The sequence below is a fragment of the Copidosoma floridanum genome, unplaced genomic scaffold (assembly GCF_036245765.1).
Source record: "Copidosoma floridanum isolate Cflo_tuat_1 unplaced genomic scaffold, Cflo_Japanese_pri ptg000006l, whole genome shotgun sequence".
NCBI lineage: Eukaryota > Metazoa > Arthropoda > Insecta > Hymenoptera > Encyrtidae > Copidosoma > Copidosoma floridanum.
In genome coordinates, this window is record NW_028321883.1 from 1,812,288 (window position 1) to 1,825,969 (window position 13,682).

Sequence of the window (13,682 nt, forward strand, 5' to 3'; positions counted from 1 at the left end):
TATAATACGTAAAAAAAATTATTTCATACATAACTACAGTTTTCATAAGATTTTTTAGTATAGAATCTTTAAATTTCATTCTCTTACATTATAATTTTTAATATGTATACAAAGTCAAACAAACATTTTAAGCACTGCACAATTTTTTAAAGCTATACAATTTTCGTTATCAGCGGTGGCCTGGTTGACGTGAAACGTCCCATATATATATATATATATATATATATATATATATATACATATATATATATATATATACCAGTGGGGTTGCGACTCTCTAAGCACTTTGTGCGCAAACCCCCCAAGAATTATTTAAAGTTTTAAAATTTACTAAGTACGTATCTACAAAGGGATACACTTGTTTGTTACGTAATAGAGTTTTCACAAGTGCTACTTAGTTTTTGTTTCTTATCTTAAAAATTATAGTTGACAACAATTGTTTCAAATAAAAAAAATAAGTATTTTTTTCTACATCTCAATGTCGATCATACTTAAGTTCGTAAGAATATTTTTCTACTAAATTAAGGGTTAATAAGATTTGTTAGACATTATTTATCAATTAATTATAGTTTAAGGCCTGAATTTTATCATGATAATAAGTACTTTGTTGTCTTATTAACCATAAAACTTTTCGAAGGAAAGCCAATACTTGGCCAGTTCATAGGGTAAAGTCGCTTTTGGTCATAAAAAGTTCAGTACAGCAAGTTTAAAAGTTTAATGGAGAATATTTTTTCATGAAACTTTATAGTTGCTTGGGTATGCTTAAGACAATTAATGTGCTCTGTAAATATTATTTAGTAGAATGGAGTATAAGGTATTTTTTTCAAATTAAAAATAAATGTTTCTTTTTTTTTAAATCTTAATCCCGATCAGAGTTAAGTTCATACCCTAAGTATATTTTCAAACTAAATTAATGGTAAATAAGATTTGTTAGATACAATTTATTTATTACATTATATTAAAAGGCCACGATGTTTCTATGAAAATTAATACTTCATTTTTTTTTCTTTTATGAAACTTTTTGATGGAAAGCCAACACCTGGCCAACTTATTGGGTGAAATCACTTTTGATTCTGAAAAATCAGTATAGTAAGTTAGTTAGTTTATAAGGATGTAAAGTATTTCATTTAAGTATACAAACTCATTATAAAAATAAGCAAATTTTGTTAAAAAACATTGAAAGAATAATTAAATCGAGGAAGATTTATAAATATTTAAAAATAAAGATCTTAATTTTAATGATTCGTGACAAAATTGTAACATAATTTATTTTTTTGTATCTATATATATATATATATAATATTATATGCTCCTCCTAAAAAATGTTGTTTCAATTCACGTGATAACATTCAATTCGTGTTTCTTATTTTTAAAAAATTACTTGCTCTTAATCTAAAATATTGAAGATAAAAGCAGGATATTAGTAGTAGAAAAAGTACTAGTAATAGTATTAATAGTAGTTATTATAGTTATGATAGTACAAAGTAGTAATAATAGTAGTAGTAATTTGAAGTATAATTTTTTTACACTGATCTATCTCCAACTTTAAATTTAGACTTTGAGTACTCTGTAGCTGTACAAGAAAAAATTTTTTTTTTCGTTGCAATTTGAGAGTCTGATTCGCTGGCAAATTTTCGTTAAGACATTTTATAACTTCTTCAAACAAATTTACGAAGTAAAAGTAAACGAAAAAAAAAAATACCAATGGGTCAAAATTATGGTTGTAAAAATTTACCGATAGGCCAAAATTTTAGTTCTAAAAAATAAAAAAAAAAAAAAAACAATCAACTCACAGTACTGTTAAAACAAAATAAATTTGTGATTCTAACAATTTCGGAATATTGTAATTGTTGACGATATTCAAAATCTTTTAATAAATTGTCGTTTAAAATATATAAAAATAAGGCTTTAGTCAGGAAAAATGAAAAGTGATTGTTAATAATCCAAGTAATTAATTATGATCAATTTACATTTTCTACCTATACAAATTTTAAGTAACAATTAATATAATTCGAATTTTTTTTCATAATTCGTAAATTTAATTTTTAGTAGCTCGTCTACAGAACATCGATAGGCTATTGTAAACACAGACTGCACATTAACTAAAACTAGCCGTAGCCAGCAATTGCAAGTCGCAGCTCCTACAGCTTACGGTAAATAAATTCTTTACTAAATATTGTTACTTTTTTTTTCATACCACCCAGAAGGTAAATAAATAAACTTGATACTTATCAAAAACGAGTACGAAAAAAATCGAATATATTTATTACTTTTATAAAAACAAAATCTAAAACACGAGGACCTTTTTTTGCTTGTATTTTTTTTTCTTGACATTGACTTTTAAATCAACATGTGTAATCGTATGACATGGTATGATCACACATAATAATTAAAACTCAAGAAGTAAAAAAATAATAAAAACTGCAGTAGTCATCGCCAGTAGCCTTATAAAACCATAAAAAGACAGAACTCCCCAATGCCTGATTTAAAGAAAAAAAAAAAAAACATTAAAAGATATAGTTATTAAATAATAGTTTATTCATACTTTTATGCATTCGATTAATATCTTTTTATTTTTTTAAAACCTGTCTGTCTCAAACCTCTTTTTTTTGTGTATACGAATTAGAAAACTACTAGCTAATACGTAAAAAAAATTATTTCATACATAACTACAGTTTTCATAAGATTTTTTAGTATAGAATCTTTAAATTTCATTCTCTTAAATTATTATTTTTAATATGTATACAAAGTCAAACAAACATTTTAAGCACTGCACAATTTTTTAAAGCTATACAATTTTCGTTTTTAGCGGTGGCCTGGTTGACGTGAAACATCTCATATATATATATATATATATATATATATATATATATATATATACCAGTGGGGTTGCGACTCTCTTAGCACTTTGTGCGCAAACCCCCCAAGAATTATTCAAAGTTTTAAAATTTAATAACTACGTATCTACAAAGTGATACACTTGTTTGTTACGTAATTGAGTTTTCACAAGTGCTACTTAGTTTCTGTTTCTTATCTTAAAAATTATTGTTGACAACAATTGGTTCAAATAAAAAAAATAAGTATTTTTTTCTACATCTTAATGTCGATTATACTTAAGTTTGTAAGAATATTTTTCTACTAAATAAAGGGTTAATAAGATTTGTTAGACATTATTTATCAATTAATTATAGTTTAAGGCCAGATTTTAATCATGATAATAAGTACTTTGTTGTCTTATTAACCATAAAGCTTTTCGAAGAAAAGCCAAAACTTGGCCAGTTCATAGGGTAAAGTCGCTTCTGGTTATATAAAGATTAGTACAGCAAGTTTAAAAGTTTATTGGAGAATATCTTTTCATGAAACTTAATAGTTGCTTGGGTATGCTTAAGACAATTAATGTGCTCTGTAAATATTATTCAGTAGAATGAAGTATAAGGTATTTTTTTCAAATTAAAAATAAATGTTTCTTTTTTTTCAAATCTTAATCCCGAACAGAGTTAAGTTCATACGCTCAGTATATTTTCAAACTAAATTAATGGTAAATAAGATTTGTTAGATACAATTCAATTATTACATCATATTAAAAGGCCACGATGTTTCTATGAAAATTAATACTTTATTTTTTTTTCTTTTATTAAACTTTTTGATGGAAAGCCAACACCTGGCCAAATCGCTGGGTGAAATCACTTTCGATTCTGAAAAATCAGTATAGTAAGTTAGTTAGTTTATAAGTACATAAAGTATTTTATATAAGTATACAAAGTCATCATAAAAATAATCAAATTTTGTTAAAAAACATTGAAAGAATGATTGAATCGAGAAAGATTTATAAATATTTATAAATCAAGATCTTAATTTAAATGATTTGTGACAAAATTGTAACATAATTTATATTTGTGTATCTATATATATGTATAATATTATATGCTACTTCTAAAAAATGTTGTTTCAATTCACGTGATAACATTTAATTCATGTTTCTTATTTTCAAGAAATTACTTGCTCTTAATCTAAAATATTGAAGATAAAAGCAGGATATTAGTAGTAGAAATAGTACTAGTAATAGTATTAATAGTAGTTATTATAGTAATGATAGTACAAAGTAGTAGTAATAGTAGTAGTAATTCGAAGTATAATTTTTTTACACTGATCTATCTCCAACTTGAAATTTAGACTTTAAGTACTCTGTAGACGTACAAGGGAGAATTTTTTTTTTCGTTGCAATTTCAGAGTCTGATTCGCTGGCAAATTTTCGTTAAGACATTTCATAACTTCTTCAAACGAATTTACAAAGTAAAAGTAAACGAAAAAAAAAAAATACCAATGGGTCAAAATTATGGTTGTAAAAATTTACCGATGGGCCAAAATTTTGGTTCTACAAAATTAAAAAAAAAAAAAAACAATCAACTCACGGTACTGTTAAAACAAAATCAATTTGTGATTCTAACAATATCGAAATATTGTTATTGTTGACGATATTCAAAATCTTTTAATAAATTGTCGTTTAAAATATATAAAAATGAGGCTTTAATCAGGAAAAATGAAAAGTGATTGTTAATAATCCAAGTAATTAATTATGATCAATTTACATTTTCTACCTATACAAATTTTAAGTAACGATTAATATAATTCGAATTTTTTTCCATATATCGTAAATTTAATTTTTGGTAGCTCGTCTACAGAACATCGATAGGCTATTGTAAACACAGACTGCACATTAACTAAAACTAGCCGTAGCCAATATTGCAAGTGGCAGCTCCTACAACTTACGGTAAATGATCTCTTTACTAAATATTGTTACTTTTTTTTTCATACCACCCAGAAGGAAAATAAACTTGATACGTATCAACAACGAGTACAAAAAACATCGAATATAGTTATTACTTTTATAAATACAAAATCCGAGGCACGAGGACCTTTTTTTGCTTGTATTTTTTTTTCTTGACATTGACTTTTAAATCAACATGTGTAATCGTATGACATGGTATGATCACACATAATAATTGAAACTCAAAAAGTAAAAAAATAATAGAAACTGCAGTAGTCATCGCCAGTAGCCTTATAAAACCATAAAAAGACAGAACTTCCCGATGCCTGATTTAAAGAAAAAAAAAAAAAAACATTAATAGATATAGTTATTAAATAATAGTTTATTTATACTTTTATGCATTCGATGAATATCTTTTTATTTTTTTAAAACCTGTCTGTCTCAAACCTCTTTTTTTTTTGTGTATACAAATTAGACAACTACTGTATAATACGTAAAAAAATTATTTCATACATAACTACAGTTTTCATAAGATTTTTCAGTATAGAATCTTTAAATTTCATTCTCTTAAATTATTATTTTTAATATGTATACAAAGTCAAACAAACATTTTAAGCACTGCACAATTTTTTAAAGCTATACAATTTTCGTTATCAGCGGTGGCCTGGTTGACGTGAAACGTCATATATATATATATATATATATATATACCAGTGGGGTTGCGACTCTCTGAGCACTTTGTGCGCAAACCCCGCAAGAATTATTTAAAGTTTTAAAATTTAATAACTACGTATCTACAAAGTGATACACTTGTTTGTTACGTAATTGAGTTTTCACAAGTGCTACTTAGTTTATGTTTCTTATCTTTGAAATTATTGTTGACAACAATTGTTTCAAATAAAAAAAATTAGTATTTTTTTCTACATCTTAATGTCGATCATACTTAAGTTCGTAAGAATATTTTTCTACTTAATAAAGGGTTAATAAAATTTGTTAGACATAATTTATCAATTGATTATGGTTCGAGGCCAGAATTTTATAATGAAAATAAGTACTTTGTAGTCTTTTTAAATATAAAACTTTTTGAAAAAAAGCCAATACTTGGCCAGTTCATAGAGTAAAGTCGCTTTTGGTCATAAAAAAATCAGTACAGCAAGTTTGAAAGTTTATTGGAGAATATCTTTTCATGAAACTTAATAATTTCTTGGGTATGCTTAAGACAATTGATGTGCTCTGTAAATATAATTTAGTAGAATGGAGTATAAGGTATTTTTTCAAATTAAAAATAAATGTTTATTCTTTTTCAAATCTTAATTCTGATCTAAATTAAGTTTATAAGCTAAGTATATTTTCAAACTAAATTAATGGTAAATAAGATTTGTTAGATACAATTTATTCATTACATCATATTGGAAGGCCACAATTTTTCTATGATAATTATTACTTTATTTTTTTTTTTTTTATAAAACTTTCTGATGGAAAGCAAACACCTGGCCAGCTCATTGGGTGAAATTACTTTCGATTCTGAAAAATCAGTATAGTAAGTTAGATAGTGTATAAGTATATGAAGTATATTATATAAGTATACAAAGTCATCATAAAAATAAGCCAATTTTGTTAAGAAACACTAAAAGAATGATTTTATCAAGAAAGATTTATAAATATTTAAAAATCAAAATCTTAATTTTAATGATTTGTGAAGAAATTGTAACATAATTTAAATATATGTATCTATATATACATAATGTCATATGCTACTCCTAACAAATGTTGTTTTAATTTACGTGATAACATTCAATTCGTGTTTTTTATTCTTAAAAGCTTACTTGCTCTTAATCTGAAATTATTAAAGATAAAAGCAGGATAACAGTAGTAGGAATAGTACTAGTAATAGTATTAATAGTAGTAATAATAGTAATAATAGTACAAAGTAGTAGTAGTAGTAGTAGTAATTTGTAGTATAATTTTTTTACACAGATCTATCTCCAACTTTAAATTGAGACTTTAAGTACTCTGTAGATGTACAAGAAAGAATTTTTTTCTTCGTTGCAATTTAAGAGTCTGATTCGCTGGAAAACTATAGTTAAGACATTTCATAACTTTTTTAAACGAATTCACGAAGTAAAAGTAGACGAAAAAAAAATACCAATGGCCCAAAATTTTGGTTCTAAAACTTTATTGATGGGCCAAACTTTTGGTTCTAAAAAATTTAAAAAAAAAAAACAATCAACTAACGGTACTGTTAAAACAAAATCAATTTGTGCTTCTAACAATATCAAAATATTGTAATTTTTGACGATATTTAAAATCTTCTAATAAGTTGTCGTTTTAAATATATAAAAATAAGGCATTAGTCAGAAAAAATGAAAAGTGATTGTTCAAAATTCATGTTATCAATTATGATCAATATACATTCATTACATATATAAATTTTAATTAAGAATTAATATAATTTGGGTTTTTTTCCATACTCCGTAAATCTAACTTGCAATTACGGGGGTTGGTGCGCAGAGCGCGCAGGGGACATATACAGTTATAAGAGCTTAGAAGTATCTATTGACACATACAGGGTAGATAGCTCATTTAAAAAAGGGAGCCACTAAAAAAAATGATAAAGCTTACTAACAAATAGTCAAGGGCATATCTTTCTGTCTATGTAGAAGATAATTTAAAAAATTTTAATGCAAATTTAAAAAATATCAATGTCTAAGAAGAATATTTAAAAAACATTAATGCAAACATTACTTTGAAAAAATTACACTTAAAACACATTAAAAGGGCCCCAATACAAAGCCCCCCTACGCACTCTTCACGCCAATCCCCCCTTTTATTGTGTTATAAGTGTAATATTTTCAAAATAAGGTTTGTATTAATATTTTTTGAAGCCTTAAAAAATGAGAAAATTAATTGTTATTATGGAAATAATACGTTAAAGTATGTTTCACAGAATTTAGAAGACTATGGCATTTTTTGAAAATACTTGGGAATAAATTTTCTTCGCTGGGGAATGATTACTGGTCCGCTTCTTAGGAAAAATGAAGAACAAGTTGCTAATTTCAATTAAAAGTGGTTAAGTTTATATAGACCGAGAGGTGTGCCCTTGACTTTTTGTTAATTAGATTTATTATTTCTTTTAGTGGCTTCCTTTTTTAAATGAGCTATCTAACCTGTGTGTGTTAATAGATACTTCTAAGTTCTTATAACTGTTTGTGCTTTCTGCGCGCTGTGTGCACCAATCCCCGTAATTAAATATTAGATTCACGAATTATGGAAAAAAATTCGAATTATATTAATCGTTACTTCAAATTTGTATATGTAGAAAATGTATATTGATCATAATTAATAACATGAATTTTTAACAATCACTTTTCATTTTTTTTGACTACTATTAGCTATTTTTATGGAATTAGTAGAACACGATTTTTAAAACGATATAATTTTTGAAGAACCATGTAACGTTATGCTGCCTTTTCAACTACGAAAATTTTTCGCATGGTTCATTATGTCTGAAAATTTTTTTGGTAATATTATTTGGAACAAATACAAAAAATTTTTTATTAAAAATTGTAAGGATGATCAAAATAAAGCTCTTCTACACTTAAACAAAATTTTTAATTCTGTAAATATGTCTTGTAAAGATTTCAGTTTACCAAAACCAACAGAGACGATAAAAAAAAATATCGGTACTGACAATGATGAAAGAATATTTTGTAAACGTAAATTTCATGAAATGTTTTCACAATTCAATTGGACAGCTGTTGCTTCTATTAGGCTCCCAAAGGGAATGACCTCTTACAGAACTTTTATACTTCCTTTAGACTTAAGCACTATAAAAAGTGCATTCTTTCAGTTTGAGCCAGATAATCAAAAATTACGTATTGTAGAAGTAATTATTTGGGATGAAGCTTCTATGATACCGAAAAAAGCGTTAGAAATCGTTGATAGGATTTTAAAAGATTTATCTAGTAGTAATAAACCTTTTGGAAATAAAATAATAATTTTAGATGGAGACTTTCGTAAAATTCTCCCAGTAGTAAAAAACGGAAGCAAAATTACTTTTGTTTAAGAAACCATACAATTTTTCAATTTTTGGCCTTTGTTTAATATTTTTTATTTAAAATTTTTTTTATTCCCACTGGATATAGCAGAAGGCAAAATTGAAACTTTGAGAACTTCTCAGACATAGAAAACAAATGATGTGTGTTCTAAAATTTTTAATAATGTTAGTATTACAATTTCTTTTTCCGTATATTTTCATTATTTTGCACTCATGCATAAATCTTGCCTTATTACTTCTCGCCCAATGCGCTACTTAATTTGCTCGATTCAAACTCTCGCGTCGCGTATACCTATATGTGACGTCAATGACTATACACACAGATAAGTTCGGTTCAGTTTAGCTCACTGTCAACCGTCCAACGGTTAACACGTAAGCTCTTTCCTTCTCTTAAATAAAGTGTTTTGTTAATATGAACCTACGTTGCCTTTGATTCATTAAATCCCTAAAGGTTATAGGCCCAGGTAACGCGAGACGCGTGTTGTCGTAAAAGCCACAAGTTTAGACAACGAGAAGGCGAAAGCGAAAAACACCAAAGTCAAGAGAAAGAGCCCCTGCAGCCATCAAGTCAAAATGGCGGACAGCACAGCGTCCTACACAGCATGATTCGAGATTCTGACCAGGGACAACTATGACACCTGGAAAATTCAAATGGAGGCATTGCTGATCAAAAACACTACGTGGCAATACGTATCAGGTGAAACACTGGAGGTTAAAGAAGAAGGTGCAGGAGAAGAATTGACGAACTCTCAAAAGGCAAGAGCACGATGGCTGACCGAGGATCAAAAGGCGAAAGCCGACATTATCCTAGCGATAAAGCCTTCGGAACTCAAGCAGACCAGAGGCTGCGTTACGTCGAAGGATGTTTGGAAGAAGCTCGAGGAGGTTTACGCCTCCAAGGGACCGGCTCGAAAGGCCACACTCCTCAAGCGACTCACACAGTCACGCATGCAGGAAGGCGCTGACCTGATAGAGCATACAAATAATTTCTTTGACACAGTCGACAAGCTCGAGGCCATGGAGATACAAGTCAACGAAGAACTCCTGGCCATTCTGCTATTGTACAGCCTTCCAAGTAGCTTCGAAAATTTTCGGTGTGCGATCGAGTCACGTGACACCCTACCCAACGCTAAGTTGCTCAAGATAAAAATTATCGAAGAGTACAACGCCAGGCAACAAAAGGAAGTCGACACCAGCGCCATGTTTGCACAGTCAAGAAAACCAAAACAGACAAAAGACGAAAAGAGAGACGACGCAAGCGCAAACAAGCAAGGCAAGCAAAAGCCGAAGTACAAATGCGGATTCTGCGGAAAAATTGGGCATAAGGAAGCTGACTGCTACGCTAAAAAGGCACAAGCTAAAAAAGTGGAAGCGGAGAAAGCCAATGTTTGCTTCTCGGCACAAGCATGAGATATGAACACAGCGAATCTCTGGTGCATGGACAGCGGCTGCACTTCGCACCTGTGCAACACCAAGGAAGCATTTACAAACCTAAAAGCCGCAAACGATCAGCTTAGACTCGCCAGTGATGCAACCACGACGATAAAAGCAAAAGGCGACGTTAGTGTCGGTGTCGGTAAAAACGGATGCGAAACGATGACGCTAAAAGACGCGCTCTACGTACCCAACCTACGGACTAACCTTATCTCAGTTGCAAAAATTATCGACGCAGGATATGAGGTTACTTTTAAGCAGAGCAGCGCTGAAGTCAAAGACTCGAACGGAAATGTCAGAGTCGTGGCTGACCGGTTCGGAAATCTATTTTGTGTCGAAGGAAACGTCGAGACGTGCGCACGGGCCGAGCCACTTCAGGCGGACGCCTGGCATCGTCATCTTGGACACCTGAACGCGAGCGATGTTGCACTGATGAAAAGGAGTGGTTGCGTAGAGGGTCTCGATTTCAAACTTGAAGAAGGACTGAACACCTGTGAGACGTGCCTAGCGGGCAAAATGACCAGCCTCCCCTTCTCCAGCCGCAAGAGCTCCACCGACGAGCTTCTTGAGCTCGTTCACTCCGACGTTTGTGGACCCATGAGAAACGCATCCATGAGAGGTAACCGCTGGTTCATTACATTCATTGACGACAAAAGTCGATGGTGTGCTATTTACCTCATGAAAAACAAAAGTGAAGTTGCCGAAAAATTTATCGAATTTAAAAACTATGCCAAAAACCAGACAGGCAGAAGGATAAAGGCACTTTAGTCCGACAATGGACGCGAATACATAAACAACAATTTCAAGAAAATTCTCACGGACAATGGCATAGAGCATCGCACGACGGTTCCTCACACACCTCAACAAAACGGTGTGGCCGAACGTAAAAATAGAACATTCGTCAAGATGGCGAGGTGCGTGCTAATCGAGTCATGTCTGCCACCCTCGTTCTGGGCAGAGGCGATAACGACGGCCAACTACGTCCGGAATCGCTGTCCAACCAAGTCTATCTCCCACGGAACGCCGTATCAGCTTTGGAAAGGCGAACGTCCAAGTGTCCAGCACATGCAGCCCTTCGGATGCAGGATTTACATCTTGGACAAGGCACCAACTAAGGGAAAGTTTGACGCAAGAGGAATACCAGGAAAATTTGTTCGTTACACGGAGTCGTCATCGACGTATCACATCTGGATCCCGAGCGAGCATAAAGTTTGCAACTCAAGGGACGTCAAGTTCCTACTCAGTTCTGGACCAGACAACGAAGTCAAAACATCCGAAAATTCCAAGGAATTCGTGGACTACCTGGACATCGAGGTTGCTCCTCCAATCAAGCCTAAAGAAGCTGAGGACGACATTTAGCAAGAAGACTCGACGGATGACGTGGAGCTACCTTTCCACGGATTCCACTGGAGCGAAATTCTCCCAGGACCCCCTGTAAACGTCAACGTCGATAAGCACGACCGTGTAGGAAACGTTCCGTCGCGTGAAGCTGAGCATGTCCATACACACCCAATGAGGGATCGGATCGGAGAAGAAACGGAGGAGTCGGACGATTCCATGCACGATGCAATGGACGTTGATCCCTCGGACGCTGAAATCGCCATGGTCGCCACGGAAGTTCCCCTAAAGGATGCCTTGAGCGGACCAGAACGCGCAGAATGGCTCGGCGCCCTCTACGAAGAAACGAAGAGCCTCATCAGCAACAACACCTTGGAGCTCGTCGATAGACCTGCGGACGGCACGGTGCTCAGCTGCAGAACCATACTCAGAAACAAATTCGGAGCGGATGGTTTGCTGGCACGCCAAAAGGCCAGAGTTGTCGCTCAGAAATTTTCCCAAATACCCGGAGTTGATTTTGTTGAGACCTGTGCACCGGTGGCAAGACTTGAGTCCTTGAGACTTTTACTTTCTTTGTCTGCAAAGTATGACCTGATAGTGTCTCAGCTTAACGTCGCTATCGCCTAGCTGCACGGTGACATTGACACCACAGTTCATATGAGAACGCCGGACCTGTTGGAGGAAACACTGTCAAGGATGGCCAAGGCCAAGGAGGATCTGGATTTGGCGCGCAAAGTGACCGCCATGCTACGAGGTTTGAGATCCGGAAACAGGGTCTGCAGACTCAAGAAAGCCATCTACGGACTTCGTCAGGCCGGTCATCAGTGGCACCTTAAACTAAATGAAAGTCTCAAGCGCATTGGACTCATACCTACAAGCTCCAACCCTTATGTCTACACCGATAATCGAGGAAGCGGGATCACGTACCTCCTAATCTAAGTAGACGACATCATCATCACATCAAATGACGCAAAACGTGTGCAGGAAATCAAGCGCGGACTCTCATGGAGCTTCGAGCTTAAAGATCTCGGTAAATTTAATTACTGCCTCGGAATAAACATACAGCAGACTCATAGACGCATCACATTGAGTCAGAGTGCCTTTGCCGCCAAGATTCTAACCAGATTTGGGATGTCCAACTGCAAGCTCGCCAAGACACCCGTCGTTTTGGGCGAGAAACTGAAGCTTAAAGAACCTGCGAGCACGACTCACAATTACCCGTACAGGGAACTTGTCAGGGCGCTCATGTACCTTGCCATTGGTACTAGACCTGACATTGCTTACGCAGTAAATATGCTAAGCCAATTCAACAATTGCCCCAGTCACTCTCACTGGATAGCAGCTAAACGCGTACTACGCTACCTAAAAGGGACGCCTGACCGAAAACTCGTCTACTCGAAGGATAACCGAGGAATTTCTTCGTTCGCCGACGCGGACTGGGGAGGGTGTATCATCCACCGCAGATCCTATTCAGGTTACGCTTTCTCTCTTTCTGAAGGAGCCGTATCCTGGTCTTTACGTAAGCAGAGGACCGTGGCCTTATCTTCCAATGAGGCAGAGTACATGTGCCTTACAGAGGCCTGCAAAGAGGCCATCTACCTCATACAGTTCTAACAAGAACTTAAGCAGCCTGAATTGGCCAAAATTGTCATATTCAACGATAATCAGTCTGCTGGGAAGCTGGCTTGTAACCCCATCTTCCAGGCAAGATCCAAGCACATCGATATACGACATCACTTCATAAGGGGTGCTCTCCAGGATCATCCCATCAAGATAGAGTACCTTCCAAAGGACAAGATGACCGCAGATGTTCTCACCAAGCCACTGAGCTCACCTTCCCACGAGAAATGCTCTAGGAAGCTTGGACTAATTTAATTGTTAAATTATTGTTATATTTTTGTGTTTTCTTATACGCAGATTTTCATTGAGGGAGCGTGTTAGTATTACAATTTCTTTTCCCGTATATTTTAATTATTTCGCACTTATGCATAAATCTTGCCTTATTACTTCTCGCCTAATGCGCTACTTAATTCGATCGATTCAAACTTGTCACGTCACGTATACCTATATGTGACGTCAATGACT

The 13,682-nt window shown here is 33.3% G+C and overlaps 1 protein-coding gene and 1 pseudogene across 5 annotated transcripts in view; one reads left to right on the top strand and one right to left on the bottom strand.

Moving 5' to 3' along the window:
* The window catches only part of Nuak1 (Nuak family kinase 1), a 687,224-nt gene that overhangs the window by 656,386 nt on the left and 17,156 nt on the right, over positions 1–13,682 (bottom strand). The gene's annotated exons all lie outside the window — the stretch shown is intronic.
* LOC149375491 (uncharacterized) lies at positions 12,729–13,211 on the top strand (annotated as a pseudogene).